The 17,295-nt window shown below is 42.0% G+C and overlaps 1 protein-coding gene and 1 long non-coding RNA gene across 5 annotated transcripts in view; one reads left to right on the top strand and one right to left on the bottom strand.

Moving 5' to 3' along the window:
• RAB11FIP4 (RAB11 family interacting protein 4) overlaps nt 1-17,295 on the bottom strand; it is a 219,287-nt gene that overhangs the window by 52,312 nt on the left and 149,680 nt on the right. The gene's annotated exons all lie outside the window — the stretch shown is intronic.
• On the top strand, nt 7,094-12,703 carry LOC308471272. Its single transcript, XR_013982864.1, has 3 exons — nt 7,094-7,183; nt 8,900-8,998; nt 12,004-12,703. It is a non-coding gene; the product is annotated as an uncharacterized lncRNA (long non-coding RNA).

The following is a 17,295-nucleotide window of genomic DNA, read 5'->3' as shown; positions in this document are numbered from 1 at the left end:
AAACCAAAGCACAGCTTCTGATTGGCTGCAGGAAGTGTCGGATGTTCGGCTTCCAAAAGAACGTTTGGAAACCGGAACAATCACATCCAGGTTTTGATCGTTCGGGAGCCAATTTGTTCAGGAGCCAAGGCGTTCAATATCCAAGGTACGATTGTACACAGTTCCTTTAACAGAATGTTTGAATTTCCTTCCTCAAAAATATTCAAGTAACGCTAACTGTGAACTTAGCGACACTTGTTCATTAAGGATAAGAACCATCTCTGCGTGTATCATCTTCCATTACCAGCACAAATGTTTATATTTGCACCGCAAATATGTTTGCCAGACCCTCTCCAATAAGTCATAGTGGAAAACATTTGAGACAGCTGTAAAGGTGTACAATACCGTCTGTGAATTAACTTCAACGAATTCTCCCTAATGTAAGCTGAGACTGATCAAAAGAGTCACACACACCATATATTTTATTCTAATCTTTGGTTTAAATTTCACTCCCCAAACCCATATTGCTTTAAGGCTTGCCATGGAATTCAGAGTTGCTCCTAAGGTCTTACAGAAAGAAAGAAAGAAAGAGAAAGAGAGAAAGAGAGAAAGAGAAAGAGAGAGCGAGAGAGAAAGAAAGAAAGAAAGAAAGAAAGAAAGAAAGAAAGAAAGAAAGAAAGAAAGGTATAAACCCAAACACTCTTCACAGCTGTCATATTACTGTGCTTCTGCTTTCAGAAATTGCTTTCAGTAACTTCCTTTTTTGAAAACCAACATGTTGTTGTGCAAACCAGTATTTCGTTATTGTACAAATATATACTAGCAAACAAACAGGAGGCAAGAGAATAAAGAAATGAAAGTGGGACTATTGGGGAAAGTATCCAATTTTTACACAAGCATTTCCCGGAATGTGGCCACCTTGTTACAATGTCCATGTCAAACAAACTGAGTCACAAATGGGTTCAAATTAGGAAAAGAAAAAAAGCAGAGGTAGTTTACAGGCTTCACTGTAGTCTGGAAAATCAAAAGAACACAGAATGCCAGGCTATAGCTGTCAGATATCTTAAATAAGTTTTACATCCTCTTTACGCAGAAATGGTCATTCTTTAATGAGGACTAACTCAGTCAACCATTAAAACAAACAAACAAACAAACAAACAAACAAACAAACAAACCTGTGGCATATGCATTTTGAAGTTATCACAATAGAAAAAGTGTGGTTTGGTCTTTTGTATTTGCTTTTCTCTTTGTTTGGCCAATACATTTTCATGAATATTTGCTGCTTTTAAAAGGCACAAGAAAGTGTCTGTGAATCTATATTGGAAAGGGATACATAAACATAGGAAGCAGATGACTGGCTAATATAGTCACATGGCCACAACAATGGCTGCATTTTAATGTTATAAGAAGCCATAGTTTATCATGACAGGAACAATTCTAGCCTCCCCCTGGGTTCACATTTATGGTGCAACTATGGAAGCTTTCGTTTCCATTTTGGATTAGCCACTGTTTGTTGTTTCATCTGAACCCAACAAACTTTGGCTAACCTTAACTATGGTTTCTTTGAAACAAGCAAAGTTTCAAATTTTGGTTTCTCAAACTGGCTTTGTTTCCGACACACGATACCTCAGATTAATCCCTGTTTAGTGTTGCATCTAGCCACTAACTTCTGCTTCACTGTAAATGAATGTTTGTATCTTCTGCTCTTTGCTGTGTTGAGGGAAGGTTTGCGTGAGAGTCAGGAGCGGGAGGCGAGGGTTATTCCATCATGACAAACATCATTTATTGTGATTTTCCAAATGCAGCCCCTGCCTTTGCAACTACAGTGGTACCTCGGGTTAAGTACTTAATTCGTTCTGGAGATCTGTTCTTAACCCGAAACTAATCTTAACCTGAAGCACCACTTTAGCTAATGGGGCTCCTGCTGCCGCCGTGCCGCCGGAGCCTGATTTCTCTTCCTATCCTGAAGCAAAGTTCTTAACCTGAAGCACTATTTCTGGGTTAGCGGAGTGCTTAACCTGAAGCGTATGTAACCTGAAGCGTATGTAACCCGAGGTACCACTGTACAAGCCTGAGAAACTAGGGCTGTTTATAAATAATGTGAGATTCCCTAGATGCTGAGAAGGCAATCTTGAATTTATACGTTGTACAAATTTGCATTAAGGGTAATACAACAGGGAGCTGGGTATATGTTTAGCCTGGAAAAGAGGAGACTGTGAGGAGATAGGATATCTTCACATATTTCAAGGGCTGTCACCTGGAAGATGGAACAGCTTATTTTCTCCTGCTCTGGAGGGTAGGACCCGAACCAATGCATTCAACATTCAAGAAGGGCAATTCCAACTAAACTTGAGGAAGAACTTCTGACAGTAAGAACCTTTCAGCAGTTATGGACTCTCCTTCCTTTGAGGTTTTTAAGCAGAGCTTAGATGGACTGTAAGAAGATCAAACCTCTCCATTCTTAAGGAAATCAGCCCTGAGTGCTCACTGGAAGGACAGATCGTGAAGCTGAGGCTCCAGTACTTTGGCCACCTCATGAGAAGAGAAGACTCCCTGGAAAAGACCCTGATGTTGGGAAAGATGGAGGGCACAAGGAGAAGGGGACGACAGAGGACGAGATGGTTGGATAGTGTTCTCGAAGCTACCAGCATGAGTCTGACCAAACTGCGGTAGGCAGTGGAAGACAGGAGTGCCTGGCGTGCTCTGGTCCATGGGGTCACGAAGAATCGGACACGACTAAACGACTCAACAACAACAAGGATGGCCATTTGTCAAGGATGCTTTAGTTGAGATTCCTGCATTGGAAGTTGGACCAGATGATCCTTGAGATCACTTCCAACTCTACAGTTCTGCATTTTAGTATTTCTATGAATCTGTTCCTTTTTTACGTTGATTTGACACAACAGTAGACTGTCATATGCAACAGATTTCAAAGCACACCTAAAACTCCTAAAAAAAACAGATTTTGTCTCAAAGGCCAGATAAGAAAGCAATCATTGCTCAGCAAATGTCATTTATAAAAACAAGTGTGTGATAAATAAAAAGAACCCGTTAGGCACATTTTTCATAATTACCCTGTAGATTTCAGCGTGAAATGTCTCCAGTTACTCTTGATCATCCAGCATTATTTTGAGACCTGACAGTTTATGCATTTAATGGAATTCCAACTTGTGCTGGGTTAGCAAATATACTGGCAATCAATGTTTAATAATAGCTTTATTGAAAGCATGCTTTATTAGCTATGGATGCCCAGGTGCCATATACTAATGTTTAATACATGAACCAAGTGTGCCATTAGTAGACCAGGGTTGTATGATTCATTGCAAGGCAATAATAAAATAATAATAATTGGCATCTTGTTGATAGAAATTTACCAAAGTTACTACAAACTGTGTCTCTTCAACGGATCAAGCCCTGTCTGTAGAGTGTTATATGGATTTAAATAAGCTATGAGTACTGTCAGATGTATTCCCCCTTGGCTTTCGGTAAAGCTTTGTGCTTTACTACTTCGTATTAATTAAGTAACCGTATGAAAATCGGATTTTTCACATTGATGCAAATGCAGAAGGACACCACTTTCACTCAAATGAAGACATTATGCAAAAAATTAATGCATTGGCAATTCCCAATGCAACATGGGTGGCGCTGTGGGTTAAACCACAGAGCCTAGGACTTGCCGATCAGAAGGCCAGCAGTTCAAATCCACACGACGGGGTGAGCTCCCGTTGCTCGGTCCCTCCTCCTGCCAACCTAGCAGTTCGAAAGCACGTCAAAATGCAAGTAGATAAATAGGTACCGCTCCGGCGGGAAGGTAAACGGCGTTTCCGTGCACTGCTCTAGTTCGCCAGAAGCAGCTTAGTCATGCTGGCCACATGTCCCGGAAGCTGTACGCCGGCTCCCTCGGCCAATAAAGCGAGATGAGCGCCGCAACCCCAGAGTCGGTCACGACTGGACCTAATGGTCAGGGGTCCCTTTACCTTTACCTTTATTTTTTTTAAAAAGATATTTATTAAGAGTTTACAAATTACAGAAAAAGCAAGAGAACAATAAAAAATTAAACAAAACAAAACAATACCTTACAATACATCAAAGAAAAAATAAAACAATATAATAAAACAACAAAGAAAAACAGAACAAAAACATTTAAAAACACATCTAACCTTTCCATATCTTTACCTTTCATATACTTGTTTCATCGACTTCCTCACACCTCCCTTTTTTGTATTCTAGTTCAATTAGCTATTTCAGCAAGTCCTTTCCATCTTTCTCAATTTTCGTTCTAAAATTTAACTTAAGACACTCTAACCTTAAATTTTCCACTTCGGTCCATTAACAATCTATTTTTACTTAATTCTTTATAACATTTCTGCTAAAGCCATATAACTTCATTCCAGCATCCTTCTAACACTCATTAATTTTGCAATATTTCTGTAAATATACTTTAAATTTTTTCCAATCTTCTTCCACCGACTCTTCTCCCTGGTCTCGAATTCTGCCAGTCATTTCCGCCAGTTCCATGTAGTCCATCAGATTCATCTGCCATTCTTCCCTGGTGGGTAGATCTTGTGTCTTCCAATACTTTGCAATGAGTATTCTTGCTGCTGTTGTAGCGTACATAAAGAAAGTTCTATCTTTCTTTGGCACCAATTGGCTGACCATGCCCAGGAGAAAGGCCTCTGGTTTCTTCAGAAAGGTATATTTATATACCTTTTTCATTTCATTATAGATCATCTCCCAGAATGCCTTAATCTTTGGGCATGTCCACCAAAGGTGAAAGAATGTACCTTCAGTTTCATTACATTTCCAACATTTATTATCGGGCAAATGATAGATTTTTGCAAGCTTGACTGGTGTTATGTACCACCTAAAAATCATTTTCATTAAATTCTCTTTTAAGGCATTGCATGCCGTAAACTTCATACCAGTGGTCCATAACTGTTCCCAGTCGGCCATCATAATATTATGTCCAACATCTTGTGCCCATTTAATCATAGCAGATTTCACCATTTCATCTTGAGTATTCCATTTCAACAGCAAGTTATACATTCTTGACAAATTCTTAACTTTAGGATCTAACAATTCTGTTTCCAACTTTGATTTTTCCACCTGGAAGCCAATTTTTTTATCCAAATTATAATCCTCCATTATTTGATAATAATGGAGCCAATCTCGTACTCTGTTTTTTAATTTTTCAAAACTCTGCAGTTTTAATCTGTCACCCTCTTGTTCCAAAATTTCCCAATACTTCGGCTATTTGGCCTCCATACTGAGTTTTTTCTGAGCCTTTGCTTCCATTGGTGACAACCATCTTGGGGTTTTATTTTCTAACAAATCCTTATATCTTATCCAGACATTAAACAGTGGTTTTCTTACAATATGGTTTTTGAACGCTTTGTGTGCTTTAACCTTATCATACCACAAATATGCATGCCAACCAAATACATTATTGAAACCTTCCAAATCCAAAACATCCGTGTTTTCAAGAAGCATCCATTCTCTCAGCCAACAAAAAGCGGCTGATTCATAATAAAGTTTTAAGTCTGGCAGGGCAAATCCACCTCTTTCTTTAGCATCAGTTAATATCTCAAATTTTATACGAGGCTTCTTGCCCTGCCAGACAAACCTTTACCTTTACCTTTAATTCCCAATGCAGAGGTGTTAAACTCAGATGGTTGTTTCCTACAATTCATGCACAGAGTTCTGATCACCTAACAAGACTTGCCTTTCCTCTCCTTGCGTGCCCTCAAAATCTGCTATGGGGTGTACCCCACCTCTTTGAAGCAGATATTGGGGGTACATAGGGACCAGAAGGAGAAGTTGCATTGCGACAGTCTGCTGTGTTAGTGGAACAGCAGCGTTGGCTGTGATCCAGAGGTAGGATTTTTGAACAAAGCATACATAAAATGATTGCTTCAAGTTTGAATTTTTCCAGGTAGTTTTGGATGCATAAAAATGACTGTTGTACTAGTTTCCTTTTCACAATATGGCAGACAGTCCTTGAGCCATGCCTGGCTTTGGGAAGAAGGTGCGAGGGCTCCAGCAGGATTGTAGAGCCCTCCTACCTCCTTCTCAAACCTGGGCAAGTGCTAACTAGGCTTTGGGAAGGAGGGAGGACTCTAGGACTCCTGTTTATGGAAGCTTTTAATGTTTAATAGGTTATTGTACTTTAGTGTTCTGTTGGAAGCTGCCCAGAGTGGCTGGAGAAAGCCAGCCAGATGGGCGGGGTATAAATAAATAAATAAATAAATAAATAAATAAATAAATAATTATCCTCACCCCTCCTTCCCATAACCAGGCAAGTGCTTACTGACCACCCTCTCTGCTCAGTGTCCATTTCGGGGGCAACCGGTCACTATGCCCTAAAACTATCTCTGTTGGACTCCTCTAGTTTAAGGACAGTCGGTTTAAGAACACTCCTGTCTACAAACTATTCAGTTTAGGAACTCTGCAAAACCGGAAGTAGTGTCCCAGTTTGCAAACTTTACCTTGGTCTAAGAATGGAAGCCAAACGGTGGAAGGGCACCAGCGGCGGTAGGCCTCATTAGGGAAAGTGCACCTCGGTTTAAGAACGGTTTTGGTTTAAGAACGGACTTCCGGAACGGATTAAGTTTGGAAACCGAGGTACCACTGTAGATGTACCACTTGTTATGAAATTCTACTCAATACTGAGCCAGATTCCAATGTATAGTTAGCAGAGTAAAAACTTAAACATGTTGCAGGATTCCTCCAAAAATAAGATCAGAGGCAATTGTATTTCATCCAGCAGAGCTTTACTGCTCCTGAAGGCAAATGAGCATAATGGTCACAAATCCAGTACATTCAGGACGGGTACTGTCCATGAGAAATGCAGTTGCAGCAGACTTAACTTAAACTTACAATAACTTATAATAAAACTAAACCTTAACACTATATACAGAACACCACATCAGAAGGAAAAGAGATAGAAAGGGAAAGGGAAACCCAGACTCCTTTTGGCCTTACTTTTATAGTCAGCATGATCTTGACAGAAGAAATAACAGAACCAGTTTAAGCCAGCTGTACTCAGCTTCTCTGAAGGAATAACCCAAACATCACGAACCTTTTGCTTGTTTCTTTCACACAGAGAAGTTTTCCAGAACCCTCTTGAATTCATTAGAATAGGAAAGATCTCGACACATCAGATCAATCCTGTCTGCACTAAGAAATGAAAACTGACACAACTAAGGTAAAAGATCTTCCACATAATATTTTATTTCATCTTTATACTTGGAACCACATTTTAAATTTCTGGATTCATTCATTCATTCATTGGGATTACACTAAAATAACCACCCCAGAAAATGTATGCTATCTATTGTACCAGTATCACTGAATTGTGGCTCCCCCATAAATACGTCATTGTGGGTTTAAAAAACCCCCAACATTGGTATGCGTGGATCTGATTCATCAAACTTCTGTAGCGGCTTCTTGGTTGAATTAAGATTTTCAAAGCTCCCATTCCCCCAAAATCCACACAGAAGCAATAAATTATTCTTCCAAAGCAAACCAGGCCTTTAATTCCAGGCTACATAAGTTATCAGTGAGAAACAAGAGCTGCAATGTGAGGAACAGATACTAATTAACAACAGAGATAATGTAGAAGCTGAAGCCACGGTGATCTGATGAAATAATATGGAAACTTGTTTATGCCTCAAGGCTCTTTAACCAACTTCTTTATGATGGGATTTCTCAGATTACTTAGCACTGATGTATGAAGCAACGGTATATAATATAATAATATGAGATAATATGAAAGATTTTAATAGTGTTTTTTCCAATAGGAGGGAGTTGCATTCATTAAAAGGAACTTTCCTTAGAATTCTGCCACAGAAGCATGTTAACTGGGATGCAAAGTTTATTTTACTGTGTGAGCAACCTAGAGGGAGGGAACCACCAGAAGGCCCTTGGAGCTGGACCTCAGGTTTAAAGGTCAGCACCAACACTTTGAATTGTGCTCGGAAATGTACTAGAAGCCAATGTAGGTCTTTCAGGATTGGTGTTATATGGTCTCGGCGGCCACTCCCAATCACCAGTCTGGCTGCCACATTCTCGATTAGTTGTAGTTTCCAGGTCACCTTCAAAGGTAGCTCCACATAGAGCACATTGCAGTTGTTCAAGCTGGAGATAACCAGAGCATGCACCACTCAGGCAAGACAGTCTGTGGGCAGGTACGGTCTCAGCCTGCATACAAGATGGAGCTGGTAGACAGCTGCCCTGGACACAGAATTGACCTGCACTTCCATGGACAGCTGTGGATCCAAAATAACTCCCAGGCTGCGCACCTGGTCCTTCAGGGGCACAGTTACCCCATTCAGGACCAGGGAGTCCTCCACACCTCCCCGCCCCCCGTCCCCCCAAAAACAGTACTTCTGTCTTGTCAGGATTCAACCTCAATCTGTTAGCTGCCATCCATCCTCCAACTGCCTCCACACACTCACACAGGACATTCACCGCCTTCACTTGGAGTTAAAGAGTGGGTTTTTCCTAAGAAGCCAGGCAAGGGGGAAACCACCCGTGCTTTCTAGGCACAGGACAAGCAGAATTGTGGGTGAGCCCCGACAGCTGCTGATGCATCATAGCGGCAAACAAGTGTGCACTGTGTGAGCCACGGATCTCTAGTTTCAAGTCTCCTGTGCAATTGATGGAAATCATGGAAATGAATGGGGACGCCATGGCCCTCAAGACAGTCACTGAGCCCAGGACATCTGGCCCATCCTTCTGTCAGGTTGTGGTGCCTGACAGAGTCACGCAGGGTTCATGCGGGCCACAGGGAAGAGAATAGGACATGGCTATTGTTGAATGCTATGGCCCTATTGTTTGCAGGAGGAAGGGGGTCATTAGGGAGACAAGCTGCTATAATGCGGCTTTCAAGGGGGACAATGGCGTGTTTGTTTTTTAACAGGAGATGTCATTGGAGTGAAACAAGGACCACCTCCTTGAAGCAACTCCAAGGCCGACAGCACAAACCCTTTTATGAGACAGATCTGTGCAACTTGACGCAGTAAGGGCAGACTTTTGAAAATCTGTTTTGAATGCACAGAGATTATTTCTATGGAGCCAGTTCAGTCACCTCCCTACCCCAGTGTTAAATCAGTGTGGTGTGGTGAATTCATCTCCACACCTCCTTGTTTAAGAATGTGATTTGAAAAGCAATGTGTGCAGAGGTACCTATTTTTTGCTCTATAAGACTCACTTTTTCCCTCCTAAAAAGTAAGGGGAAATGTGTGTGCGTCTTATGGAGCGAATGCAGGCTGTGCAGCTATCCCAGAAGCCAGAACAGCAAGAGGGATTGCTGCTTTCACTGCGCAGCAATCCCTCTTGCTGTTCTGGCTTCTGAGATTCAGAATATTTTTTTTCTTGTTTTCCTCCTCCAAAAACTACGTGCGTCTTGTGGTCTGGTGCATCTTATAGAGCGAAAAATACGGTAATGATTTTGCTGCATTTCAAGCCACTAGGTAAAGGGACCCCTGACCATTAGGTCCAGTTGCGACCAACTCTGGGGTTGCGGCGCTCATCTCGTTTTATTGGCTGAGGGAGCCGGCGAACAGCTTCCGGGTCATGTGGCCAGCATGACTAAGCCGCTTCTGGCAAACCAGAGCAGCGCATGGAAACGCTGTTTACCTTCCCGCCGGAATGGTACCTATTTATCTACTTGCACTTTGACGTGCTTTTGAACTGCTAGGTTGGCAGGAGCAGGGACCGAGCAACGGGAGTTCACCCCATCGTGGGGATTCGAACCACTGACCTTCTGACCGGCAAGTCCTAGGCTCTGTGGTTTAACCCACAGTGCCACCCGCGTCCCTTCAAGCCACTAGCCCAAGTCAAAAACAAACCTCAAACACTTCAAGGTCAACTCTATTTTTCTTACTTAGCTCCCCTACTTCATCTCCCACAACTTCTGCTTTGCGTGGCATCTCATCTGAGGAAGAGTTCTGCAGAACTCAGAGGCCTGCGTGCCATTTTGAAACATTTCAGATGGTCCTAATAAGATGCTTACTGGCTGTGAATTTTGGAGTATTATTCATAATGCTTTGTAAAAACAGGACACCCGATTCTGTGCTGAAACGTTGTCATAGAGTTGGAAGGGACCATGAGGGTCATTTAGTCCAGCCACCTTCAATGCAGGAATATTTTGCCCAAACATGGGGCTGGAACCCTCGACCTTGAGGCTGAGAGTCTCATGCTCTACTGACTGAGCTAATCACGTCATGGCTCGATTATGTGGCTGCTTTGGCTGTTGCAGCAGAGGAAGACATTTGTTGTGCAATAGCTCTTCCTGCTCCTTTGCAAAGAAGAGCAGAGGAGGCCTGGTCATTTCTGCTCTTCTTTGCAAAGAAGACCTACCGTATTTTTCGCTCTATAAGACGCACCAGACCACAAGACGCACCTAGTTTTTGGAGGAGGAAAACAAGAAAAAAAATATTCTGAATCTCAGAAGCCAGAACAGCAAGAGGGATCGCTGCGCAGTGAAAGCAGCAATCCCTCTTGCTGTTCTGGCTTCTGGGATAGCTGCGCAGCCTGCATTCGCTCCATAAGACGCACACACATTTCCCCTTACTTTTTAGGAGGGAAAAAGTGAGTCTTACAGAGCAAAAAATACGGTACATCTACGCCGCTGTTTCCCACTTCATAGTACTAAGGGAGTTAAATGTGTATAATACACACACACACACACCCAATACACGCACACACACACCAATTTATCAATATTAAAAATATTATAATAATGTACTTTTTTAAAAATTAAAAATGCATAATTAAGTTTATAAAGCAGCTGGTTTTCAGCCTAAAGCGCAGTTCTGCAGAACTGCCAGGCAGATGGGCATCGGGAATGCTCCCACCAAGCCTACAGCAAGACTCATTGCATCTTCCTGCTCCATCCCTTCCTACCACTGTTACATCAGCAAACCCAAGAGCAGGGGTAGGCAACCTAAGGCCCAGGGGCCGGATGCAGCCCAATCGCCTTCTCAATCCAGCCCATGGATGGTCTGGGAATCAGCATTTTTTTACATGAGTAGAATGTGTCCTTTTATTTAAAATGCATCTCTGGGTTATTTGTGGGGCATAGGAATGCGTTCATATTTTTTTCCAAAATATAGTCCAGCCCACCACATGGTCTGAGGGACGGTAGACCGGCCCACAGCTGAAAAAGGTTGCTGACCCCTGCCCAAGAGGCTCAGTGGTTTAGACCAAAGCACCACCCATGTGGTCCTTGGACCAAACCTTATAACTTACTGTGCTAGCATCAGTCAAGCCAGGGTCTGGTACACTTATTAGCCCAATTGAAACAGTCAACTTTGCAGTCAGTGTTGCAGCAACATTGAAGGGCAACTGTCCACTACATAAAGATAAATAAACCTCACCAGTTTTAAAGATAAAAACTCACACCAATACTGTGGGCTTCATTTCAGTGTTCAGCCTCAGGGAGGTGTTTTTGTTTTTTGTTTTGCAAACAACAGGTCTTGCCAATGTTAGCAACTGAGATATACAGTGGTACCTCTGGTTAAGAACTTAATTCGTTCTGGAGGTCCATTCTTAACCTGAAACTGTTCTTAACCTGAGGCACCACTTTAGCTAATGGGGCGTCCCACTGCTGCTGCGCGGCCGCCGTGCAATTTCTGTTCTCATCGTGAAGCAAAGTTCTTAACCCGAGGTACTATTTCTGGGTTAGCGGAGTCTGTAACCTGAAGTGTCTGTAACCTGAAGCGTCTGTAACCTGAAGTACCACTGTACCACATATTTATTAACTCATTTCTGGCACTGAGTATTTTTTGACACAAGATCATGTATGCACTGAACCAATAGGACGGACAAACGGACAAACTTTTAAGACCTAAAAACAAGTATATTAAATATACTGGCTCTCCCACCTCCCCAATCTTTCAAAGTTTGCTTGATGGCCCTCAGGTCGCTTCCAACTTTATAATTCTATGATTTATTTTTGTGTGTGAAGTCCTGCGATTCAAAAAGCTTTCGCTTGGCTTTTATTGGTTTTGTTTTTATTAGTGCTCTAAATGCTTCCATGGATCAAAAGCAGAAACATCATCTTAGGCTAGACAAACATCACCCTGGGGAATCCTTGGGGCACATCTCTTGAAAGCATGGGATCTCTTGTTTGTCAGTTTTAATAAAAAGCTACTAAAAAAATAAGTGTGCGCCATGTGCTCTCAATAAAGGCGAGACCAGATCAATCAATGGTGAACACAATCTGCTCAGTTTGCCACCCGCAGCAAAAATCTAGATAACACACGACCTCACTCGAGGGCTCCCTTCTCCATTTCACTTTTCACGACACAATGAAGCCACTATGCTCAAAGCGCATCTTGTACATCTGGCCACTTCACAGTCACATGTTTCCCTCCATCCAGAATAAGGCTGGAAAATACCATATTTCAGCCTCCACTGAAATCAGCGGCGCTTACTTTCGAAGAAACGTGCAGCCCATCGGACTGCACCAACAAATCCACACAACTAAGTTTACTACAGGGCTGCAAACTAGGGGTTTCTGCCTAGATGTCTTGCTTCAAAAAGCAGCGCCAGCCCCATGCATTTTGCTGCCAGATGTCTCCCCCCAACAAATTAGGACCGACACTTTACAACCCTTCCTGCTGCATCAGACAATGATTCCCACCGTTCTCTATGCTACTCCAAGCTATGGTATTACTGGAAACAGGTTGCCAGAATCTCCTTCTGCTCCTCTCTGCTTCCGTTTCTTAAAGAGGTTGAGAAGTGATGAGGTTCAGAAAGAGATTCAGTTACCGTATTTTTCGCTCTATAAGACGCACCCGACCATAAGACGAACCTAGTTTTTAGAGGAGGAAAACAAGAAAAAAAGTATTCTGAATCAAATGTTGCTGAAGACTTCCCACGGCTATCCCTGAAGCCAGAACAGCACACACATTTCCTCTTACTTTTTAGGAGGGAAAAAGTCCATCTTATAGAGCGAAAAATATGGTATTTACAAGTAGGGTTGCCATATTTCAACAAGTTAAAAACCAGGACACCTCAAATGTTGAGCTTTTTATAGGAAAACCCCAAAGTTGTGGAGCTTTTTTCAGACAAACCACAAAGTTGTGGAGCATTTTTAAACGAAAACGCCCCAAAAAATGCCTTCCGGAAATCCCCCCCCCCCCCGGACATCACTTCCGCCTTTTAAATTCTGGTAGAATTCGGGAAAATCCAGACGTATGGCAGCCCTATTTACAAGGATGTTAGAAAACAATGGGTAGAATAATTGTTCAATTTAAACACATTAGGAAGGAGGTCTTGGGCTGCGCAAACACATTTAATTCTAGAATCAGTGGTGATGGAGTGCTTTTCTTTACATAGTCCACACACAACCTATATCTAGTGCATATTTTTGCCCTTGAAAAAGTGCTTCTTGAGAAACTGTTTCATTGCAATAATAAAAGCTAATTACTGATTATTTCTGTATTATCCCCTGTGTGTCCAGACATGGGCAGCCCTGGCAATTTGAGTATATCCCCACCAGCCTAATGGCATTGTGCGTGGGGCATATTCCAAGACTGCAATCACCACCTGCTTCGACATTCACCTGCAGCACGTGCAGGGCAGAAAAGGCATGGGTAACCTAATCAAGGTGAGGGTTTTCAAATGAACATCAAGCAATCTTACTCACCTTTATGGATGGCAGGCTGTAGAATAAATCCAGGCTGAACCACAATTGTATAAAAAGTGAGATCACAGTCATTCTGAAACTCACCTACAGGTGGTACCTAACACCAAGAAAACTAGCGCTAATATGCCCAGGAACCTCATCAAAATGCTGGAGAGGGTGCACCTCCACAGGCACATACCTTCACATGTGGTGGGAGTGCCCCAAAATCCAACTATTCTGGACAACAGCCATAGGAGAAATATGTAAAATAACTAAGCAAGTATTAGAAATCACCCCAGAACTGGCCCTACTAAACATCTTCCAAGACAATAATGCACATTTACACCACAAAGAACTCATAACCCACCTACTTTCAGCAGCCAGAAACACCATAACCAGACACTGGAGAGATCTGTCAGGAGTAAGCATGGACCCATGGTATGGGAAACAGCCTCACTAGAAAAATTAATCAATAAACTGAAACTGACACAGGAACAAATAGAAGAAGATGCCTTCACCCCGGTATGGCTTCCCTTTATCACATACACAGCCCAACAAGACAATGACAAGAATCCACCAACAACATACAAATCAGTATGGATAACTTGATCCAAAACACCCACCCACCCCACTCAGACATGAAAACAAAGATCACCACAGCCAATCACAAACAAACAACCACACCCTAGGCCAGGGGTCTGCAACCTTTAAGACAAAAAGAGCCACTTGGACCCATTTCCGAAGAAAAAAAAACTGGGAGCCGCAAAACTCGTCATTATAAAAATAACTTTTTTGTCACTTTTTTATTATTTCTTTGTTTGACCCCTCAGAATTACTCCTCCTCATAGAAATAAACCTTAAATTAACAAGTTACCTTTTTTTGTGTGTGTGTTCTTCACTCCCCTTCAAAACAGTGACCAGCGTACATGCCCCCTTTCAATGCAGTGACCAGCGTACATGCCCCTTACAATGTAGCGGGCGGGCAGGCGGGAAGGTGACATCGGGACGGTGCGTGACTAATACACGCACCGCCCCCATGCGACGTCACAGCCAGTACAGCGCCTGCCACAGTGGGGAGTGTTGGGGCGCACAATGCGCCTCCTCCCCTCGCTAGTATCCACCCCGGATACTACGCAAAGGTGTAAAAGAGCCACATGCGGCTCCGGAGCCGCGGGTTGCAGACCCCTGCCCTAGGCCAACCCCCAACCTCTCTCACCACCAAAGAAACACAAGTGAATAGCAGAGAACCTGCACAAGCGACGCTGACACAAAACCCCATGTATATTAAGTAAAATAGAAACATCGGCACCTGACCCCACCCCCACTCACCTCTCCCCCCTCCACCTCATCCCCCCTTTTCTTCCTAATGTCTCAACAACATTGCACACACTTTTGTAAACCAAGAAAATCTTTAATTTTCTTGGTTTACAAAGAGAGAGAGAGAGAGATCACAGGGCAATCAGATGCAGAAAAAGTACATTGATAAATACATATTTCACCAGGTTAATTCACACAATATGTTTTGATGTTTTTGATGTTTTGATGACTTCGACTTCATGGTTCAAAACTTAGGGTATGGTGCTGAATTGTTAAGTTCCACTTCTGGCATTGGTCTACTGTTTGATACTGCATAACAATGGTAATGTAAATATGTAAAGCAGGGGCAAGTCACCGGTCTCCTTGGTGCCTTCCCGACAGCAACTGGCTTGGGGATCCCAAATAATACAAGCGGGGCTGTGACACTGGCAAAAAGGTAAAGGACCCCTGGATGGTTAAGTCCAGTCTAAGGCAACTATGGGGTTGCCTTGGTGCTCATCTTGCTTTCAGGCCGAGGGAGCCAGTGTTTGTCCACAGACTACTTTCTGGGTCATGTGGCCAGCATGACTAAAACGCTACTGGTGCACAGAGGACCATGATGAGTGCCAGAGCGCACAGAAACGCCGTTTACCTTCTCACCGCAGTGGTACCTATTTATCTACTTGAGCTGGTGTGCTTTCGAACTGCTAGGTTGGCAGGAGCTGGGACAGAGCAACAGGAGCTCCCCCGTTGCGCAGATTCAAACCTTTAACCTTCCAAAAAAGCACCAGACACGCTAATGGTACCATGCAAATTGCTATTGAAACTGTTCACGCTTCATGTGTTCACTTGCAAATCCCTAAATCGGAAAGTCAAGTTCTTAGAAGCTGCCATAGAAAAAGAAAGATATGGAATAGTCGAGCTATTCCAAATCATTGCAATCCATTACAATTCACCTCTTGAAATATATTGGCACCCACCTTGTTAACGGATATTCATACTGACACCTATCAAGCTGGTTGCTCTCAGCCTTGGACAAAAAGGAACACAATTTGCAGGCGCTGGCAGAGGTGACAATTCAGTACTTTCCTACAACACCTCATTACACCACAATTTAATCTCTCCTTCTCTGCCTTCCCCTCCCCCCATTAGCTGGGAAAGAATTGCCTGAGCATTTCTGAATACTACAGAAGTCAAAAGTGGCACGGCAAAAAAAGAGAGAAAGATAAAGAGAGTGGGATGAGGGACTCAAAAAAGAAAATTATGCAGAGAATAGAAAATTTATAAAGGAACAAAAAAGAGAAAAAGAAAAAAAATTAAGAAATAACAAAGATACGATAAGTTAGAGGAACATTGAAACAAAAAATAACTAGAGAATGGATAATATTCAACAACTATGTAAAACTTTATTGCACAAATAATTCCATATTAGCAGAAACTGAGTGATATTTGTAAAGAAAACGATTAGAGGAATATATACAAAGTAGAAAGAAATGATATTATACCATACAAATCTGTGTTAAAAAAGAATGTTTATATTACAGTATAATGAGAAGGATAGGAAGGGTTGTGTCGATGAACACTTTTATTGTGTAAATAATGTTGTCTTTTTCTCTTTTGATTTTTTTTACTTCGTATCTTTGTTATTTCTTTATTTTTTCTTTGCCTCTTTTTTGTTCCTTTATAAATTTTCTATTCTCTACATAATTTTCTTTTTCTTCATATGTAAAGAGACAGCGTACAATGTTTGAATAGATATGTAAATTTTTAATCAATAAAGAATAATATTTTTTTAAAAAAACAAAATAGGGGAGAAAGGAGGAGATATTTGCCTATAACCACCTTCCAAATATAAAAAGGACAGGATGCAAGAAAACCTCTTTTGGTGGAATCTGATAGGAAAGAAAGCACTACTGCTAAGTTCTTAGTACCAGCAGCTTCCCCCAGGGAAGAGCCACGCTAGATATGATGGCTTATGAGTGTGTTTGCAGGTAAGCTCACAGCCCACCAATAAACCACATTCAAGGTGAATTACAATGGTGGTTCTTCATTTCCATTCTGTATTATTGAGCCTGGATAGCTCAGTTGGTTAAAACAGGGGCCAGCAAACTTTTTCAGCAGGGGGCCGGTCCACTGTTCCACAGACCTTGTGGGGGACTGGACTATATTTTGGAGGGGGGAAAAATGAATGAATTCCCATAACCCACAAATAACCCAGAGATGCATTTTAAATAAAAATAAAAATAAAAATAAAAATAAAAATTTATTTATACCCCACCCTTCCTGGTTCAGGAAACCACGCTCAGGGCAGCTAACAACAAATTTAAAACACTTACTTGAGGCAACAAAAAAACAGCATAAAATACAGTATAAAGCATAAATAA

This window comes from Podarcis pityusensis (assembly GCF_964106645.2).
Source record: "Podarcis pityusensis genome assembly, chromosome: 2".
NCBI classification, from domain to species: Eukaryota; Metazoa; Chordata; class Lepidosauria; order Squamata; family Lacertidae; genus Podarcis; species Podarcis pityusensis.
The sequence above is the reverse complement of the archived record's forward strand: the minus strand, read 5'-3'. Positions and strand labels throughout refer to the sequence as shown.